This window comes from Puma concolor, chromosome A1 (genome assembly GCF_028749965.1).
Source record: "Puma concolor isolate L17-30 chromosome A1, mPumCon1.1.hap2, whole genome shotgun sequence".
NCBI lineage: Eukaryota > Metazoa > Chordata > Mammalia > Carnivora > Felidae > Puma > Puma concolor.
This window is the reverse complement of record NC_141667.1, coordinates 82,292,925-82,312,552: the sequence shown is the minus strand read 5'-3', so window position 1 is coordinate 82,312,552 and position 19,628 is coordinate 82,292,925. Positions and strand designations below refer to the sequence as shown.

At 39.1% G+C, this 19,628-nt stretch overlaps 1 long non-coding RNA gene across 3 annotated transcripts in view; it reads left to right on the top strand.

The window, feature by feature from the left end:
- The window catches only part of LOC147584262 (uncharacterized), a 175,108-nt gene extending 166,513 nt beyond the window's left edge, over window positions 1-8,595 (top strand). For 2 of the 3 annotated variants that reach the window (XR_015247146.1, XR_015247112.1), the window contains one exon: window positions 2,874-3,984. This is a non-coding gene — a long non-coding RNA (uncharacterized LOC147584262). Of the gene's footprint in view, window positions 1-2,873; window positions 3,985-6,857; window positions 7,001-8,078 lie in introns of those variants that run through there. The other variant, XR_015247185.1, reaches the window with a different exon arrangement.
- The last annotated feature ends 11,033 nt before the right edge of the window (window positions 8,596-19,628 follow it).

Genomic DNA, 19,628 nt, shown 5'->3' with positions numbered 1-19,628 from the left:
CCTTTCACATGCAGTCAACTGATCAGAAAACCATTGGTTTATTTAAAGTGAGGCATACCCGCATTAGAAAGGTGTTGTCCTGTTTTAGAATTAAAGTCTAGCATATTTATTCTGTAATATACTTGAAAAATAATTTTATTTAATGAATATGGATGATGATTATAATAACTTAGTCATATTACATGAACTCTTCTTCCGAGGAAGGGCAAAGCTTTTAAATAAGCCACTTCTAAAAACCATCACATCCTACTGCATGCAGCAACAATCAGAGAAGCCCTGACTTGGCAAGTTACTGTATTAACTTAATAAGCTGAGTGAATTCTGAGGTTAGCTGAGACAGGCCCCTTGGAGGACCTTACATGAGTTTTATTAGGAAACAAAGAGCACATATAAAGGTTTGGTAATATTTGTACCCTGGTATTATTCATAATATACATTCACAGTCTGCAACATTAATGCTTCCTTCAGAGCCAATAATGCTGTGTGCTGGAAAGCAGATCAGCAGTAGCTCAAATTTATTCAGAATCTATAATGCTGACTACTTGACAACAGAAAAAACAGTCATGAAATGCTATCGTGGAGCGGTCAGTTATTATAACAATAGCTCAGTGGCTTGACATTTTCAGCAGTAAAATATCTAGGCATATGAACTTTAAAAAAATCACGGCAATTTTTAGTCATGGCAGCAGAATACATTTGTAACCATGAGACTATTCATTTTCTCGCCTGTTAACCTTCCTGTTGGAGCAATTGCTCCCCTGGCTGGTTCGTTTGATGATGAAGTGATCAATTTCTGGACACGTAGCAAGTCACTGTGTGTTTGAAACTTTCCAGAGCAAGAGTGGGCAATTATTTTGACTTCAAGCACAAGTTGGTATATACGGCTAAATGCAAAGAACTCCCTGTGGGGAACTAGTACTTCTTTGCTAATGTGTCAGAACACACCAGTCAGACATAACTTAATGGTAATAGCTCAGTGAATTTTTAGAAACAGTGCTTCTGGACTGATTGACTCTATTCTTCCTCCTACATCTCTTGGATCCAGAGGGCCATAATCTCATAGAGACAGACATTCACGGTTCTGTTCAAAGACAGGATCAATTGCTGTGTTGCAGACACCTCTTCACTTTGGTCGCTTGTTCTCTCATACATGCTATGATAACCCAGGGCCACAGGGTAAGGTGGAAAGATACCAGATCTGGAGTCAAGAGCCCTAAATTTGAAATCAGTCTTCCCCTTGCATGATGGACGGTTGACATATCACTCAACACTTGGTTTCTTGGCTTCCTTGTTGAGTAAGAGTGAGGGTTATGAACCTGTACTCAGTAGTTGGACTGTCTGGGTTCTCTGTGTTTGGTTTCCCTGTCAGGGAAATGATGGTATTGATGGCTAACTCTATAGCACTTACTTTGTGCTAGGCCATTTCCTAAGTGCTTTCCATATGTATTAACTAATTTAATTCTACTCTTAGAATTTATATCACCTCTCAAAGTGTGCCCCAGTGCCCTGCTTGGGACAGAAGGATGCAAGTGGGACCTCAAGGCTGGGAATTATGATTCTTCAGTGGCATTTTTGGAGGTCCCTGGTTGGCCCTGAGGGTGGTATAAAGGCTGGTTGGCTGTGCAGTGAGTCAAGGGAGAGGAGGCAGTCTTGCCGGAAGGTGCCCAAAGCTTCTGTGGTCATTTTCAGAGATACCAACAAGAAGCTTTCCCTCCTACCTCACAGCTTGCCCTTCACCCCCCTCAGCCCCAAAGAGAGCCATTCTCTGCTTACACATGCCTAACTAGCTGCCTATTGCCAAGTGTCTCCTTTTCCCTTTGAAAACTGGCCTTGATATTCATTCTCACCCAATTCTACTGGTGCCTGGGTACTTTTGGGAAAGAGCAAACATACCATCAGAGACGCTTGGGTAGAGTTCAGCACTGAGACATTTCAGATCTTCTTATCTACCCAAATACACAACAGCCTTTGGCCCAGGAAGAGCAAGGGGGTGGAGTCATGCTTTTGGTTTGCAGTAGGCACGGACTTTGAAGTAATCTCTACAGTTTGACTTCATTATTTGTTTGTCTCAGTAACTTGTTTCCATGCTGCTGCCTCTGATACCTTTACATGCTAGTTTTAAAAACCCTCATGTTGCCTCAAACTACCAAAAGTTACCAAATTTGGCAGAATGTATAGCTTCCCCCAGCTCCGCTACTAGATAGATGATGTCAGGCTCCAGACTTGACTCCCTTCAACTGCTAACAATGGATTTACAAGGAGAAAGAGACCGTCAGTTTACTTCTGCTACTCTTCTCATATAGCATTTTGTGTCAGGGCTTTAATCCCCTCCCTGCTCGACACCCACCCCCACCCCCACCCCCACCCCCAATAGGCTTGCTTCCTGGTCTGAGGGAAATTGACTTTTATAGTTCATCTGCCTTTCCCTGATCCTCCACTGACCCTTCAGTCCATGTTGAGCAACAGAACTTCTAGAAATTTCCATGGATTTTCAGGATTTGGAGCATTTTGGAGAAGTGGGAGGTAAACTGAGGTCTGGACAGGTACCTGTTTGTTTCCTTGCTTGCCTATGCATGTAGAAGATATCTGATGCCTATCTTCAAAGAAGTGTTCACCCAATCACAGAGTGTTGGGTTAGCAAAGACACTTTCTAGTGGGACAAGTTCCTATAATTTTTAACCTTTGGCTCCCAGAGTACATTGTCACTAAGGGATTGAACTCTGAGGTCAATGCTTTATGTTGTTTCTTATAACAAGGGACATTTTGTTAATAGTTGTAGCTTATTACGGTAAGTGATCTGGTTACAAGTATCAGGAGCCACAAAGAGAAATAAACCACAGTACCACACTTCATTTTTCATTTTTGTTTTTCAGATGCATGACTGGAGAAAATGAGATGATTCCTTTTATATTTTTCTTTTTAATTTTTTTCTTTACAGTCCAGGCCTTCATTGCCTGTTGGTACCTGTTCAACACCAACAGCCAACAATTACCACTCTTTTTTCTGGCTCGAGTACTTATTTTTTTAGCTTTTTTTGGTTGTCGTTGTTAAGGAACTGTGTTTATAGTTCACATTTTAGAGTTGCAAGGAACCGTAAAGGTCATAGAGTTGAACCATCCAATTTGACCATGAAGAAATTGAGGCTCTGAAGTGAAGTGCTTCATTCCAGTTTCTACAGCTCATCTCTAGCAGAGGTGAGAGAGGACCCTCACTCCAGACGAGGTGCTCTTTTCTACGCACGTTGTTATCCCCCTTTCTATTTTCCCACCTATTTATAGTACCCTTCCTCTGGGCTCTCTAAGACATAAGATTATAGGACATACAGTTCCAAGAATCCCTGTTTATGTTTTGTTAGCAGATGGCCTTCAAATACTAACCTTTGGTTGCCTAAAGAATAGCCCATATCTTATTGATAGAAGTTCTTTATGCTGATCTTTATTTAATTCACTGTTTCCCAGGATCCTCATCCTTTCCAGCTGGTTATTAATTATCAGGCAATATCCTCTTGAGCTGTCTCTATTTTTAATTACCTTATTAATTGTATTCACAAAAATTGATCTCTCTGACATTCTAAGTCTGACTCACTGAGGAAATAAGTCTAATATTCACAAGAGACTTCAACAATCTCACTACCTTAACTTATTATTTCCATTATGCAGACTGTTATCACTAGAAGCCAGATGTGACTGCCTAGTTGAATGGGCCTTTATCCTAATCATAATTACAATGTTCTTTAAGGATTCTCTGTGGCTCACCTTTCTTGCTTACTCAGACACACATGATACTTATCAGTTCATTTCTACCCTACCTTCACTCTTTAATCTTTAACATAGAAGGAATTTCCTCCCTCATATTATCCTTGTGGTAATCTTTTATTTGCAATTCAAAGTAATTACGGTGAGTAAAGATGAATGTATTTTTTAGTTCTTCATTTTTTACTGTAACACTGCACCCTAAGGGCCTGATGACCAATTAAACATTTAAAAACAACTTTTTTGTCAAGTTTTTATATACAAAGATCGTTTCTTAATGTGTGCTATTTAAGGACTCTTTTTTCCTTCACAACAAGGTATGCTACTGTTAACCCCATCTTTTTGACCAGATTCCACTTAACTTTTATGAAGTGACAAGAGTAAACAGGTTCTTTGTTTGTTTGTTTGTTTGTTTTTGAGAGAGACGAGACAGTGTGAGTGTGGGAGGGCAGAGACAGGAGAGAGGGAGACAGAGAATGCCAAGCAGGTGAAGGCTGTTGCGGGGCTTGACTACTCAAACCTGTGAGATCATGTCATGAGGCTAAAACAAGAGTGAAAGGCTTGATCAACTGAGCCACCCAGGTCCCCAAGAGTAAACAGGTTCTCACATATAAGTTGGCCATTGTTTCATATGATCCTTTGTATATTTGCATTAGAAATGGTTGATCAGTAGAAAATTAGAGCTGAAGACTAGAATCTCTATGAAAAACATATATATGTTAAAGAGATAATTCCTATACAGTTTATTTGTGGTTGGCAGCAAGTCAGCTCCCATCTTTTAAAAAGAGTAATATAAATTCAAAATGCCAGTGTTTTTCATGATGAGAAAAATGACCACCTGGATGCCACCAATGGGCAGATTTTGTTTTTGCTGGGGGTACAATTTTCCAATTTGATGAGTTACATAACTGGGTCTCTCCGTGTTATCTAAAGCCTGCAGAACATTGACTGGGGTTCTACAGATACCACTATCTCAAACTACTCCTGACTGAATGCATCTTTTCACTGCCTTGCCCAGTCACTCGTCCCACCCATCCCAACAACCTGGATGTGATCCTCCTGACTCTTCCTCTCTCCCTATCACCTGCCAAGATGCTTCCTCTGATAGTAAAGTTCACTTCTGTTGACTGGCTTTTTTTATTATGTCTCTTCAACCCATTTCTTCTAGTGCTGCTGCTTCAGCTCAGCTCCTCATCCTTTCTTTCTCAATCTATTGCAATAATCTTCCTTCTTTCCTTCCTTCCTTTCTTCCCTCCCTCCTTCCTCTCTCCCTTCATCTCTTTCTTTCTTTCTTTCTTTCTTTCTTTCTTCTTTCTTTCTTTCTTTCATCTTTCTATTTAAATCCAAGTTAGTTAACATATGGTGTAGTAATAGTTTCTGGAGTAGAAGTTAGTGATTCATCACTTACATATAATACCCAGTGCTCATCACATTTAAAATAGAAAGATGAAAGAAAGAAAGATAGAAAGAAAGAGAGAAAAAAATAATTTTTTTCTTTTTCCAGCATCTGGCTCATTATCTAGCACACAGTAGATTCCCAGTGAATATTATTCAGATGAATGAAGGAATCTATGATCTGTTGAAATTCCTTCAAGTTACGTTCTTATATAATTCATGATTTTATACTTACGTTCAGTTTGATCCAAAAGTCTAGGGCCAATTTGATGCCCAACCAGTGTTTTTGTCAGCCTGCCTATGAGCCTGCTCTTTCTCTGAAACAGCTGAGAATGAGGTAGAAGAGAAGCATTCATCCTGTTGTAACAATAGTGTGTCATCCAACGCAGCTTAGTATAATGGGTAAAGCAACAGTTTTGGAGTGAAACTGACCTCAGTTTAAATTTTGATTTTACCCCTTATTCCATGTGTGACTTTGGGCGAGGTTCACTGATTTTTCTGAGCCTCAAAGTTGTCATCTGTAAATGGCAATAATGGTAACACTTGCCTTCCAAAGTTATTATGAAGATTAAATCAGGTAACATTTACAAAACACTTAATCATAGTCCTTGGCATCTAGTAAATTCTCAGTAAATGACAGCTGTTATCGTTATCAGTCCTTTTATTATATAAGCCTCTGTAGTGTATAAGTGGGGAAGGAAGTGTATAACTGCTTTCCTGTCATCAAGGGGCTTCTTTTTTCAAAGATAAGTGTACTACCAGGGTTCTTAATCCAAACCTGAGAACATAGGCAACTATTTCAGTAACTGTTTTCTCAATTGTCCCAAGGATGGGTACTAACTAGTGCCATGCTTTGCCTAGGAGAGATGTCAATTCATTATACAAAGTATGCCTTAGGGCATTAATTCTTTTTCTTTGAGAATGGTACAGTGATTGCCACATTCTGGCCTAAACTTAGTGGGTTCAGGCAGGAAAAGTATTTCTAGAAACAGTTATGAAGTTTATAAGACATTTAGGGACAAACAAAATAAAAGAGAAAGTTTTCTTTATATGGATCCCTTTAACTGCTTTGTGCCTCTAAGGGAGAGGAAACAATTTTGTGGTCAAAAGCCCACTGAACTACAAGTTGGAAGACTGATTTAACAACTTACTCCAGGAATAGCTAAGGATGGTTGCTTACATAGGTACGGAGAGCTTCTATATCTTTATGATGAGGATAAGACCCATCCTGTTGACCCTACCAATTCTTGAGCATTTTAAATCACATCACATACTTGAAAGTATACAGTTTATAAAGTGCTATACAGACCTAAGTTATTATGAAGACGATCATTCTGCTTTCCTGCCATCCTGCTTCCTTCACCAGATGACACTAATCAGCCCGGAAGTCTATGAGCAACTCAACTGTTTCAGAAGTGAGGAAATGAGTGGCTTTAGTTAAAATTGCCCAACTTTTATCTGGTCTTTTCCTGTCTTTCGTTCTTGTGCTGCTGAGCTTCCCTTGGCCTTTTTATTGACTATTAAAGATTTATTCATGTGATACCAATTTCTATTTCTAACTGCTTTTCTGAAAATTGTTAAAAACTCAAAGCATCTGTCATCTCTGTCAGGCCACTTAACCAACCTCTCAGACCACAGGGAATAGCCCAGAAAGCCTAGATGAGCCTTTTAATGTGCTGAATGGAGTCATCTTTTGATTTGCCTTTGCAGGTTGGAAACATGAGTGAATTTCGCTATTATTTCCTTTTTTTTGGATGTGAAATACCTACTTTAAAAAATGGAGTCTTTATTTGCTACTAGATTTCTCTTCTGGACATTTGTGTACTTCTCTATTCAGAGCATCAGAAACCAAGGTAGATTCCAGGCCAATTATCTTAATGGAAGCAAGTTAACATTTTACCAATGTTTATCACTAACCCACTACTGGAGAAAAAGTTATATTACCTCCAACAGCATTCCAAACCCTCTAACTTAAGACTAGAGTTAGCTTTTACCTATACCCAGAAATAATTTGGTTCTCTATTTCTAGCCAAATTGTTCTATACACACTAACTCTCAAACATGCCATTTTCTGCTCCTTCTTTTTTGCTTCTCCTGGCTCTCCTCTTGGTACCCTTTACCTTTTCTCTCTCACTGTGGTAAGATGAAACCAAACAAGAAGCCATCAGTTAAAACTCTGCCTCCTTAATGTTTCCTCGTTCCCCCCGATCCCATTTGAGATCCTTTTTCTCTTTCCCCAATACTAATTATTGATCATATTATACATTTTAGGAATTGTTGCTAAAAGCTTATCTGTATTTTATTTGGTAACTTTTAAAAATAGCTTCATGAGTTCTTTTTCTCCAACCCAAATGGTAAGAACAATATCTTATTGGTACAGAATTTTACCTAGACTTGTAATTGTTATCCAAATTTATTATTATTACTATTTACTTTACATTATTAATAATATTTTTTTTAATTTTTTAATGATTATTTATTTTTGAGAGAGAGAGAGACAGAGGCAAGCAGGGGAGGGGCAGAGAGAGAGGGAGACACAGAACCCGAAGCAGGCTCCAGGCCCTGAGCTGTCCACACAGAGCCTGATGTGGGCTCGAACCCACAAACTGTGAGATCATGAACTGAGTCAAAGTCTGGCACTTAACCGACTGAGACACCCAGGTGCTGTATTATTAACATTATTATTAATAATACCCATGGATTCACTGATAATAACTGAGGGTCCAGTGGAGAGTATGAATTCTCCTTGGACTCACACCTGTGGGGGTACAACTGACCTCACTATTGCACTAATAGGAGAAATGTTCAGAAACAATGTGACAACATGTGTATGATTAAATTGGTGAAAGCTGTGAATTTTAAAATTGTATGAATGTCAGCATATTATCTCTTTTAATATTTTGACTCAACCACAAAGCTTTCTCTTATTAGGTGACTTCAACTTATTATGAAACGGAATCAATCCCCTTCTGGCTCCCTCAGGAAAAACCTGAACAAACAGATGGGCCTTCCTTGGAATGTCGACCAACAAGAACCCTGCGTCTGCTGACAGAGGTTGTAAATTTTACTGGTGGCCCCTCTAGAACATAGGCTCCACTGCCTAGTTACCCTGGGGAGCTGCAGTTAAAAATAACAAAGCCAGAGCCTATCTTTATTGTGCTGTTGCCCTTCTTTAAGAGGCCCAGTAACCAGAAATGCTAACACTGTAAGTTGAGGTCTAGTCTTCATGCCCCTGAAATTTTCTGCTCCCAACAATAGCTGCAGTGGTTACTGTCAAGGTTTAACAATTTCAACTACATCAAACTAAAAAGCTTCTGCACAGTAAAGGAAAACTATCAATGGAATGAAAATGCAACCCACAGAATGTGAGAAAATATTTGTAAATCATGTATGTGATAAGGAGCTCATATCCCTAATACATAAAGAACTCATACAACTCAATAGCAAAAAAAAAAAAAAAAAAAAACCCCAAAAAACAAAAACAAAAAAACAAACAAACAAAAAAAACCCATGTAATTAAAAACTAGGCAGGAGAACTGAATAGAAATTCTTTCAAAGAAAACACTTACCTAGTAGTAAGTGACCACTAGGTGTTAGGATAAAGTGCTCAACATCACTAATTATCAAGAAAATACAAATCAAACCCGAAATCAGATATCACCTTACACTTGTCAGAATGACTATCATCAAAAAGACAAGAGACAACAACTACTGACAAGGATGTGGAGAAAAGGGAACTCTTGTACACTGCTGCCAGGAATATACATTGGTACAACCATTATGGAAAACAAAATGGAGTTTCCTCAAAGAATTAAAAATAGAACTACTATAAGATCCAGCAACCCCAATACTTCTGGGTATTTTCCAAATGAAATCACTGTCTCAAAAAGACATGTTATCCCTATGTTTGTTGCAGCATTGTTGACAATCGCTAAGACGTGGAAACAACCTAAATGTCCATCCACAGATATAAATGGACAAATTGTGTTTATATATAATATATTATATATAAATATTATATTAATATTAAATATAAACATAATATATTATATATAAATGTTATATTTCTTATATTTATTTATATTTCATGGTATAGTATTCAGCCATTAAAAAAGGAAATCCTGCCATTTGCAAAAACATAGATGGATCTTGAGGGCATTAGTCTAAGTTAAATAAGTCAGGAAAAGACAAATACTATATGATCTCATTTATATGTGGAATCCAAAAACACCAAACTTATAGACAGAAAAGATTGGTTGTTGCCAGAGGCAGCAGGGCATGGGGGAAGAATGGGGGAAGAAGGTCAAAAGGTACAAACTTCTAGTTATAAGATAAATAAGTCCTGGGGATGTAATGTATAACGTGCTGATCATAGTTAAGAATATTGCATTGTGTGCTTGAAAGTTGCTAAGAGAGTAAATCTGAGAAGTTCTTATGACAAGAAAAAAAATACTGAAGGTACATGAAGTGATGGATATTAACTGAACTTAACTACATAGTTGTTTTGTAGTATATACACATATCAAATTATTATGTCATATACTTTGGACTAATACAGTGTTCTATGTTAGTTATATTTCTAGAAAACTGGGGCAGCGGAAGCTACCCAATACTTGAAATTTTTCTATTTGGAAAATGATCTTTTTAATTGATAAATTCTCTAAGGGAAACCTAGGAACTTTGAGTTACAAAATAATTTAAATACAAAGTTTATAAAGGTAATTGATTTTCCCTTGGATTGGTAGGAGATGAAGACCTTCCCTAGTCTCACCACATGGATAAGACTTATTAGGGAGGAACCAAGAAACTCCTTGCTTGGGAGAGGCTGAGCAGCCTGGCCAAATGCTTCTTTCATCCATTCCTAAACTTATAAGAAATTGTAAACTAACTTTTAAACTCTAATAGCTGTCAAACTTCCTTTACATAGAATAATCTTATGCCAACTCCTACTATTTTTAGTTTTGAATATTATTAATTATAGAAAAGTTGATCATGTAAATGGATTAGAAATAACCTATATAGCCAGCAATTGGATATTAGTTATGGTATATCCAGACTAAAAAAAAAAGAAAAAAATCTAACAATTTCACAGATGATGCCAATGATCCAGAAGCCTTTCTTTGTTCACAAATAATTTCTAAGGTAATGGCTATTCCCTATTTATTGAAGAATTTCTCTATTCCTTTAAGATCAATCCCAAGAAACACTGCAAAGATCCCATTAGCCAGCAACCTGTGCTTTGTGGAAAATAGGCTCTGGACAGAGATTTGTTAATAACTGAATTCTGTAAAAAGCATAACTCTGTTTCCTGAGTTACTTTCAGAGAGATCTTGAAATTTTAACATTTCTTTCTTTTTAAAGAACTTTAATAATCATTAAGAATGGGCCAACTTGATTTCACAGTAATTTACCCATCTCTTGTCTTTTTCGCTAGAGTCTTAATCATTTCTGTCAAAGAAAGATGAGTCAGGAACACCTTGCTAATGCCAAAATAGCTAGAATGTCCTGGCTCAGCAGGCATTCTGTATACTAGGTTGCACCATATGACATTGCCAATATTTGACCATAGTAGTATTATATGGTTGAAACTAAGACCTCTTTTCTTCCCATGTCTGGTAAGCATTATCTGGGCTTTCAGATGTTGATAGAAGAGAAGATCTTCCTCTGTCTTTTCCTTATTACTGTGCCAACAAGGAAGCAGAGAGGGTTAGTGTCGGCTTGCCTTTCTCAGCTTAGTAAATACAGAGTGAATGTGGTGGTGTCTCCAGGGGGCTTTACTTTATGGACGAATGTGCCAATTTTGGATTTTTAATTGCCATATCTTTTCAATAGCTCATCATTTTATTGTTGCTACTTCTCACCCCTGTCCTCCCCAGTTCCCTTTCAGTTTATTGGCCTCTGTACTTTTAGAAGGCAATCAAAACCATTCGCTTTTAAGAAGCCTCTAACAATCAACATATGGCTTCACTCATTCCGTAGCTTCACTTGATAGAGTCATGAAGGATTTTCCTTTCAGACAAAGCTAATTGAAATAATATGTGGCACGAATCTTGGAAATCTAGTTTGTGAATGTCCAAAAATCCTTTTATTATATAATAACAACAAATGTAGTACACCTTGTATTCTGCACACAGGATTCCCTTATTCCGGGGAAGTAGCCCATTATTTATGGGTGTGTGGATCCTGGAGTGACTTTGGGGATAGGTAAAAAACCGATAGATGCTTAGCATTGGTGGAGGAATAAGGACAGCAATAACTTCCGTGCCTGTTTTCTGTCACTCTGATCCATGCCCGTTTATTGCTTCCTGTGATTCTCTGCCTGTGGCAATAATAAAATATGAGATCAGGAAGTGACCTTAAAAGTCATCTAAGGCTGCGGTTATTGACACTTGCAAATCAGATGAAAATAATGGGTTCTCTATCCAGAAAAGTGAAGTTACATATTCATCACATTTAGGGGAATTTTATTTTAGAAGTTTTAGGTAGTTCTTACATAACCTGTGGAGTCTGGTGAATATTCCATGACTCAGGAGTCCTGCCATCTTTTTTATACACGGGAAAACTGAGGACTAGGCAGATGTAGTGACTTCTCCCAGAATATAAAACTTTCAGCCACAAGTTGGAGAGAGACTAACACTCAGTTCTAGTATCTCCACTTCCAGTTCTCTTCTCTTTCCTTGTCAGATTATTTGCTTCATTGTCATTCCCTTTCTTACATGCAGAACCCCATAAACAGACTGGAGAAGGAGGTAGAAGAAGCTGACAGAGGGGAGTTTTGTGGGATCCCCACTTCAAAAGCAAGCAGCCAGGAAAGGCAGGCAGAGATTATACCAAAAGCATTAATAAACTTGGTCAGTTTATTGAGAAAAATTCAATTCCTTTAGACAAAATACCAAATCACTCATGTTTTTATTTTTCAGTTGGATCAGCTCATGCCCTATCGCAGCTTTATTCTCTTTATTTCTACATATTCACCAGCAGTGAAGTAGATCTAATTCTTCTTGCTTTTATTAATTTTCTTTTGAAAGAAACTACCTAAAACAAAGGCTGTACTTTAAGGAAATTGTTGCTTTGACAACATTATTTTCTGAATTTCAACTTTATCCTGGCACTGGACCCAGTTAATATCTCTGCCTGGTTAGGTGTGTAGACAGAAATGTCACCAATTTGGAATGCTTTCTAATGCACAGATCACTATGCATTAAATCCTCCTCTAACTGGTTTTGCATTTCTGGTCAGAAATGAAGAGGAAAGATGCACGTATAACCATTTGTGGGCCAAAGTCTATCTTATATCACCTATGCAAATTAATGTGGCCTTCGTATTTAGCATTCATCATGTCATTGGAAGGTGGGACAGTTACTCCTTACGCTTTGTTCTTTTTTTTTCTTTTTTTTTTTTTTTTTGTAGGAGGCCTTTGTTATTTACCAGAAGCCCTTCATAGCTCTCCTAACCACCATTTCTGTAAGTGACCTGGAGTCCCCCAACTGTAAAATGGGAAAACAAAATACTCCTGTCTGAGGAGTTTAAACAAGAGATCAAGAAAGAGCCCCCCCCAAAGACAAAACAAAAGAAAAACAAACCTCCAGGATGTCTACACAGGGTAGGAAGATTCACACTGTTTATTATAACATGATGCGTCAAACTGTGCGTTCTTTCTCAAGGCTTACAGTGAGACACAGCTGACCGCAGCTGACACTGCTCATTGTTTGGGAAGCTCCCCTGGTAGCATTTCCCAGATTTCAGGCTGTTTTATAACACCTTCATTATTTTTGTCAGGATAATTTTCTCTAAATTGACTCAAACTTTTTTTTTTAACTTGAGTAAAATTTTTTATCACAAGGGGAAAATTAGTATTGCTTATTATAATTAGTATGTGACTGTAAAAATAAGCATATAACTATTAAAATAAGAATTTATCATGTGGCCTTAAAGTCATTTTGCATGCAGAATATTTTTACCTTCCTTCTTCAAGCCCTGGTCTTAGAGATCTTTGAGACTAAATTCTGGCTTATAGGTCCTGACTTGGGGATGGCCTAAGGATAGGAACTCTAGGAATTCAAAGCAATGGAGTGGTTTTATTTCTAGGTGCAAATCAGGGGAAGGATAATTGACAAAATTAACTGGCTCACACAGCAAACTGATGTGGGCATTGGCTGGCTGCACCCAGGCTGTCTTCTCCTTCCCCACCTAACTTGGTCTCCTGACTTGGACCCCATCTGTGCCGTCAGCTTCTGCCACGTGGTTTCCTTTTGGTCACCGGCACTCACGCTCACGGTGTGGATTTCTACTTTGGTCCATGTTGTTTGCCCTTCCTCTCCTGAAGGACCTGGTGCTTGGGCTGCCAATTTTATAAGGGAAGCCCTAGTCTTTTTATAGCTTCTCTCCTTGCATTCCTTGATTCCATTAATGTCCCATCAGTTAAGTACAGAGTGCTGCTTCCCCACCCCTGCCTCAGCATGAAGTAGTGAGTGGCCAGTTAACAGGAGGCAGGAGCGCAGGGTTCCTTTGCCTCTGTCAGCACTTCCTGAACTCAGTGTGTGTCCGCGTTACAGTGACCTGTACAGGGTGTTCTCGGTGGGGATCTTAATACAGAGAGGCATTTTCTGTTTTCTGCAGTCAGATGAGAAGCTGTATGTTTGGAAAAGGAGCTTGGAAAAACAAAAACCAGAATGATCAGGCGTTTCTTACTGATTTAGATTCCCTAGGTTCACCTGAGTTCCCTTCATGTAAGTGAACTGGGGGAAAGGAATGGCAGGCGCAGGGCCTTTTCTGCTCTCTGAGTCTGCAGTTCCCTCCTTCCTCCCTGTGCATTGCACAGCTAAGACCTGCATCTGCCTGGTTCTGGCAAGGGCAGCCTCCCAGCCATCAGGTAAGGCCTGGAACCAGGTCCAAAGCCTTTGTCCTGCTGCCAGAGGTCAGCTGTGAGAAGGAAGCTAGACTGCCCAAGCTGGTCTTACCTTCTGTGGTAAGACTTGAAGTCAGGACAGAGTCTGTGGTGCAATAGCGGTGGGTAAGGGGGTGTCACTCCAGATGGGTGCTGGAAAGGGCAGACAGAATGAGAGAAAACAGGCTGAAGTTCTGCTATGCTGCCTGGTCTGAGATACAACCTTTAGCTTCTCTGAGCTTTGTCATCTATAAATATATGTGTGGAAGAGAGACACAAAGTCGAGATTAGAGAGTTCAGCAGGTCTCTTCAGATGTTAACATTCTTTGATTTCTTGAGTCTAAAGACTCTGCATTTAAAAAGGGATTTTATATGTCTCAAACTATCAATTCAACATTCATTCCATACATATTCTCCCTACTATTTGCAAACTTTCTGCTTTATCAAGAAAACAGAGGGATTTTAGAATAAACGTTCTCCATGATATTCAAGTGCAAGAAATGTCATATGCACTTTCTAAAAAAAAATTAAGTTCAAAAATCTCTCTCAAGAGTGGCAGTGCTCAGCAGCAGTCATTATTGGAACCCCTTCTCTCTAGGGGCTATCAGGCATCCCAGAAGGATTGCTCAGCAAAATTTGAGGACAGACATTCCTTCTGCAGCCTATCATGGTCACCGCTTAGTTGTTTATTATCTGGGCCAGACTCCATTCTATGGCTAGAGTCTCTAATCCCCAAGGCCACCCACCCTGCTCCACCTCTGGCCCAATTCAACAATGGTGGCCCAAGTCTCACAACTGGGGAGCTCAGGACCCCTTACAACCATATGCCACCTCTTCAGAGATCCTGTGATGCTTCAGGGAAGGGCCTGGCCTTCAGTCACTTGCACAACTTGCTACCACTAGCCCCTTTTCCTATTCCAAAAAAGTCACCCCTAGGGTCTTGTCACCCACCCTCTTCAACCTCAATACCACGTCTACCTCCACTTCCTTAGGTATGAACCTAGTCATGTGGAAGTTTAATGACCATTTGTAGAATCTCAGTTAAATAGCAACTTCAAAGGAAAGCCTGTGAAGGAAGCTTGCCATCCTGGTATCCCAGAAACTCACTTTCTGCCCAAGAAGCACAAAAGTCATTCTAGCCCTTCCAGGCAAGACCAGGAAAACACAACACAAAGCCTGACTTGTTCTTTCATTGGAGACTACTACAGTAATAAGAGTAAGAAAAAAAAATTCTCAATAAATTGTCCTGCTAATGAGGCAACTGAGCATGAGCTCCTTTAATTTCTTGCCTTCTCCATACCCCTCATTACCTTTCTCCAGTTTGAGAAGATGCGGTCCCCCTTTTTGTTCTGAGCCCACCACTTAATACTTGCCCAAATCAGGCTCCACAGTCAACCTCCCTCTTGAAACTTCATCCTTTTCTCTTGCACAAGTGTGTTCCCTTCAGAATACAAGCTTATTCGGCTTCCATTCACTGGAAAATAAATCTACCTTTGGCCTCATGTCCCCTGGAAAATGTCACACATTTTCTTTCCTCTTATCCAAATTTCTTAAGAGTAATTTGAACTCAATGTGACCACTTTATGAGCCATGCATTCACTCTGCACCTCCTGAAACCTGGCATCTTCTCCTAAGGCCACCACTATTCTTGTAATTACAAAATTCAGTGGCCATGTTTTTCTTTGTATTTCTATACATTTAGGGAGCATTTGACAATGTTGGTTATGTGCAGCACTGTCCCCCAAAGTAATATATTTTCCCAGTTTCTCTTGTTTCTGTTTCTTTTCCTCCATAGGCTCCTCTCTCTACCCACCACTTACATACTCACGTTTCCAGGCGTCTGTTTTCAGCTCACTTTCAGTGTCACTTTCAGCTCACAATAGTGAGAAGAGTCTCCCTATTGACATTCTTATTGGGTGAATTTATCTACTCTCAGGGGTTCAACTACCACCTGTATGCTAATAACTTTCTAATTTAATCCCCAACTCAGATTTCTTCCCCAAACTTCAGACTTACCAATTCCATTACCTGTCAGGCTTGTTCACTTGGGTTCTCTTTAGATATTTCAAATTTGATTTCACAAAATCTAAGTAGCACTTGCCTCTAACCTCAATTTTTATTTGTTGTTCCACCTGTCTTTACCCAGTGACCAGGGTCATAAAATGTTAGCTGGGATTTTTCTTTCTTCCTTGCCCATTTCACCCAACTGAGCATTACAGCCTCATAGTTTCTTCTCCTCTGGGTTTCTCAAACCCATCTCTCCAGGCCACTCCCACCATTGCCATCCCACGTCAAATGTAATTTCTCTTGCGTGGAATTAATAAACAGCCTCCTAACTGTTATCCTGGTTTCTAACTTTGCTCCCCTCCATTCTGCTCTTAGCAGAGCTACTCAAATGACCCATATAAATCACAAATCTGAGCCTGTCCCTCTCTGCTAAGCCATTCCATGGCTTCCTGGATTCCACATGAGGAAGTGCAACTTCCTTTCCAGGCATGCATGGCTATTCTTGCCTACTTCCTAGGCCTTGGCTCCTAATGTTTGGATTCCAGCAATACTCAGCTGACGGTAGTTCTGTGCACTCATCTCATTCTCCCTTTTTATTTTACTTCTGCTTTTAAAATTAAATGTTTTACTTCAGAGTGTTAGGTTGGTCTTATAAGGGAAGTTTCAAGTTCATTTTATTTTAAATATTAGAGCCTTTGATTTGGGAAAGGAGGAAAGAAGAGAAAAGGCCAAAGCTACATACCTATTTCAATGTCTTTCTCTCCTACACAGGCAAAAAGGGTACAGGACCTAAGATATTTGTGTGTCCTGTTTGATTTAAAGCTCTTAATAAGTATGTCAAACATTTTAGGTTTTCACTCCTGGGAGTTCTTTAAACTCCAGAGAATCTGTTATGAAGAGTGCACTGCCCTCTAGAGGTGGCTTCCCAGGAAGGAACATACCAAATGCAAAAGATTAAAACATTCTGCAGTTTCTCACGTAAAGCAAATTTTATAGTAAGACCTTTACTATTACTGCCATTTGTCCAAAATGTGCTTTTCCAGATAACTAATTATGATTCACAAATATTTGATCAATTTCAATAATAGTGTTTGGGGAGAAAATACACGGTGCACCTCAGAGCCCTGGATTTGGAGTTGAGGATTTCAAGTTCTAGTCCTGGTTCTGTCATTAACGTCTGCAAACTTAGATCTCTCATCTGTTAATCAAGGTGTGCAAGACCCTATCCACAAAATGAATTATCAGAAAGTATATTTGGGGAATAAATTGGAACATAAATATCAGGAAGTGTTAATCATACACTAAATATATGCGAGACACTAGGCTCAGAGATGTTTTGCAGTAGTTATAGATTTACACTTCATCTTTAGAAAGTTAAAAGTATTTGAAAAGATATTTGGAAAACATTGGGGTTTCAATTTATATAGAGGACGTTAGCCCTGAGACCATGAAAACCTGAAAATGAAACTGAGCTGTAAGTAAAACTTACTATGGGGTTTCCAAGAGTCTATTCCAGTATGAAAGCAGAAATTAATCATACACACACACACACACACACACACACGCACTTTAACATGCCATTCCTTTAATTTGCCACACTCCTTTAGCCTGATTTCCCCTCCCCTATTTTCAACCAAGAGAAGAAGAAGAAAGTCTCATTTCATCGTAACAGCCAACTATGATCTTCTATATTTCTATGTAATAATGATTGATGACAGGTAAAATCATATTTATTATCTTACAATGGCAATCGATTCCTTAGATTTTCTTAGTATGTTAGAGAAAGGGACAAATAATTTGGACACCATATGTGTTCATTGTCACACTGGGAAGAAGATGTCACAAAGCCTGGAACACACAAGCTGGGAGACAAGAGGTCTTCATTCCTGTGACTCTATCCATGCTTGGAGGAATCTGGGGACATCAGGCAAATCTCCTGTCATGCAGGGAACCGCATCAGTGTGTAGTATGCTTATAGTACTGCTTCCATGCAGTGGAATGTTAATTCCCTCTTTGGCATCCATCTTTTCAGATGAAAGATACTGCAAAATTCACGGCTGTCCTGCTCTGTTATGAGACTGGCAACCTGAATAGACAGAATCTTTTTCAGTTACAGATCTAGATATCTTTGGACCTGATTTTTGACATCACACCAATCACTTTACCTCTCTCTTCATCATGTTACTGTGTATAACTTTATAAACTCATGTGGGCATTATCAGAGAGATGAACCTAAGAGACTATCCCAAGCATTTTGAACACATGCAAGACATTAGTTCCTGAATTCTTTCTTATGATTTCATAGCTAAGGAACCCTTCAAAAATGTGTGTGTGTGTTGGGGTGTGTGTGTGGCTGTTTCAGCCTAGTCTACTCAGAATCCCTTATGGAGGCACAGTCTTGAAATGAGAAATGAAAGGAGTTAACAGACTTTACTAACAGTGTCCATATTTTTATTCTTGGAAATCATGGCCCTACAGTTGTTAGACTGCAATCATCAAGAAATTCTCAGTACCATCTTCCAGGCATTAGGCTGAAAACACCAAAAAAGTATAAATAAATAAATAAATAAATAAATAAATAAATAAATAAAATAAGGACGTGGTTTTATCTCGCTCTCGTTTCAAATGCATTTCAAAGTTTGGTTTCAAATATTGCAAAGGTAAGAATCTGCTTGCTGCTACGTAATTCTGATTTATGGCTTAATGCTAGATGCTACCTCATGCTATTTTGTCTGCCCTCACTATGGTTTGCCTCACTTATTATTAATTTCCTTCTTCCCTCTTCCTTTATAATCTTGGTTTACTACGTATTAATAGAACTTCAAATTCCATAGGGTGTGGTCGTAATGCAAGTAACTCACAGGGCTTAACAGTATATTTAGTTATTTTAATTTATTTTTTTCTTTAATGTTTATTTATTTTTGAGAGGGAGAAAGACAGAGCACAGCGGAGAAGGGGCAGACAGAGAGGGAGACAGAATCTGAAGCAGGCTCAAGTCTCTGAGCTGTCAGCACAGAGCCCAATGCGGGGCTTGAACCCATGAACCGTGAGATCATGACATGAGCTGAAGTCACACATTCAACCGATGTAGCTACCCAGGCGCCCCTTAACAGTATATTTAGATAAGGAAAAGTATTGAACACTGAGTTCGGAGGGGGCAAAGTTGTTTGTATCACTTCTGCCTCAGAGAAAACTGCTCTGAGATTCAGTCTAAGGAGACTAAATTCTCAATCTGTGGAAATGTGATTTGGTGGATGGTCTTGCTGCTTTTTCTGAGGTATATCCTGTTGCTCTTCCCAGAGGTGAGCCCTGGGATGAGGCTGCATTGTGAGCAGCAGATGCCCTGCCCAGAGGCCAGGGTAATTGGAAATGCTGCAGAACATCCTGTTCCTGGGAGACCTTCTGCCTGGTTGTTTGTGCCCTAGAGATTTGGCTCCTGGCATTCTTGCCCAGACCTTTGGACTTTGGCAAGGCCAATTCTTTTTTTATTTTTATTTATTTAAAAAACATTTTTTAATGTTTATTTATTTTTGAGAGAGAGAGCCAGACAGACCGTGAGTGAGGGATGGGGATAGAGAGAGGGAGAC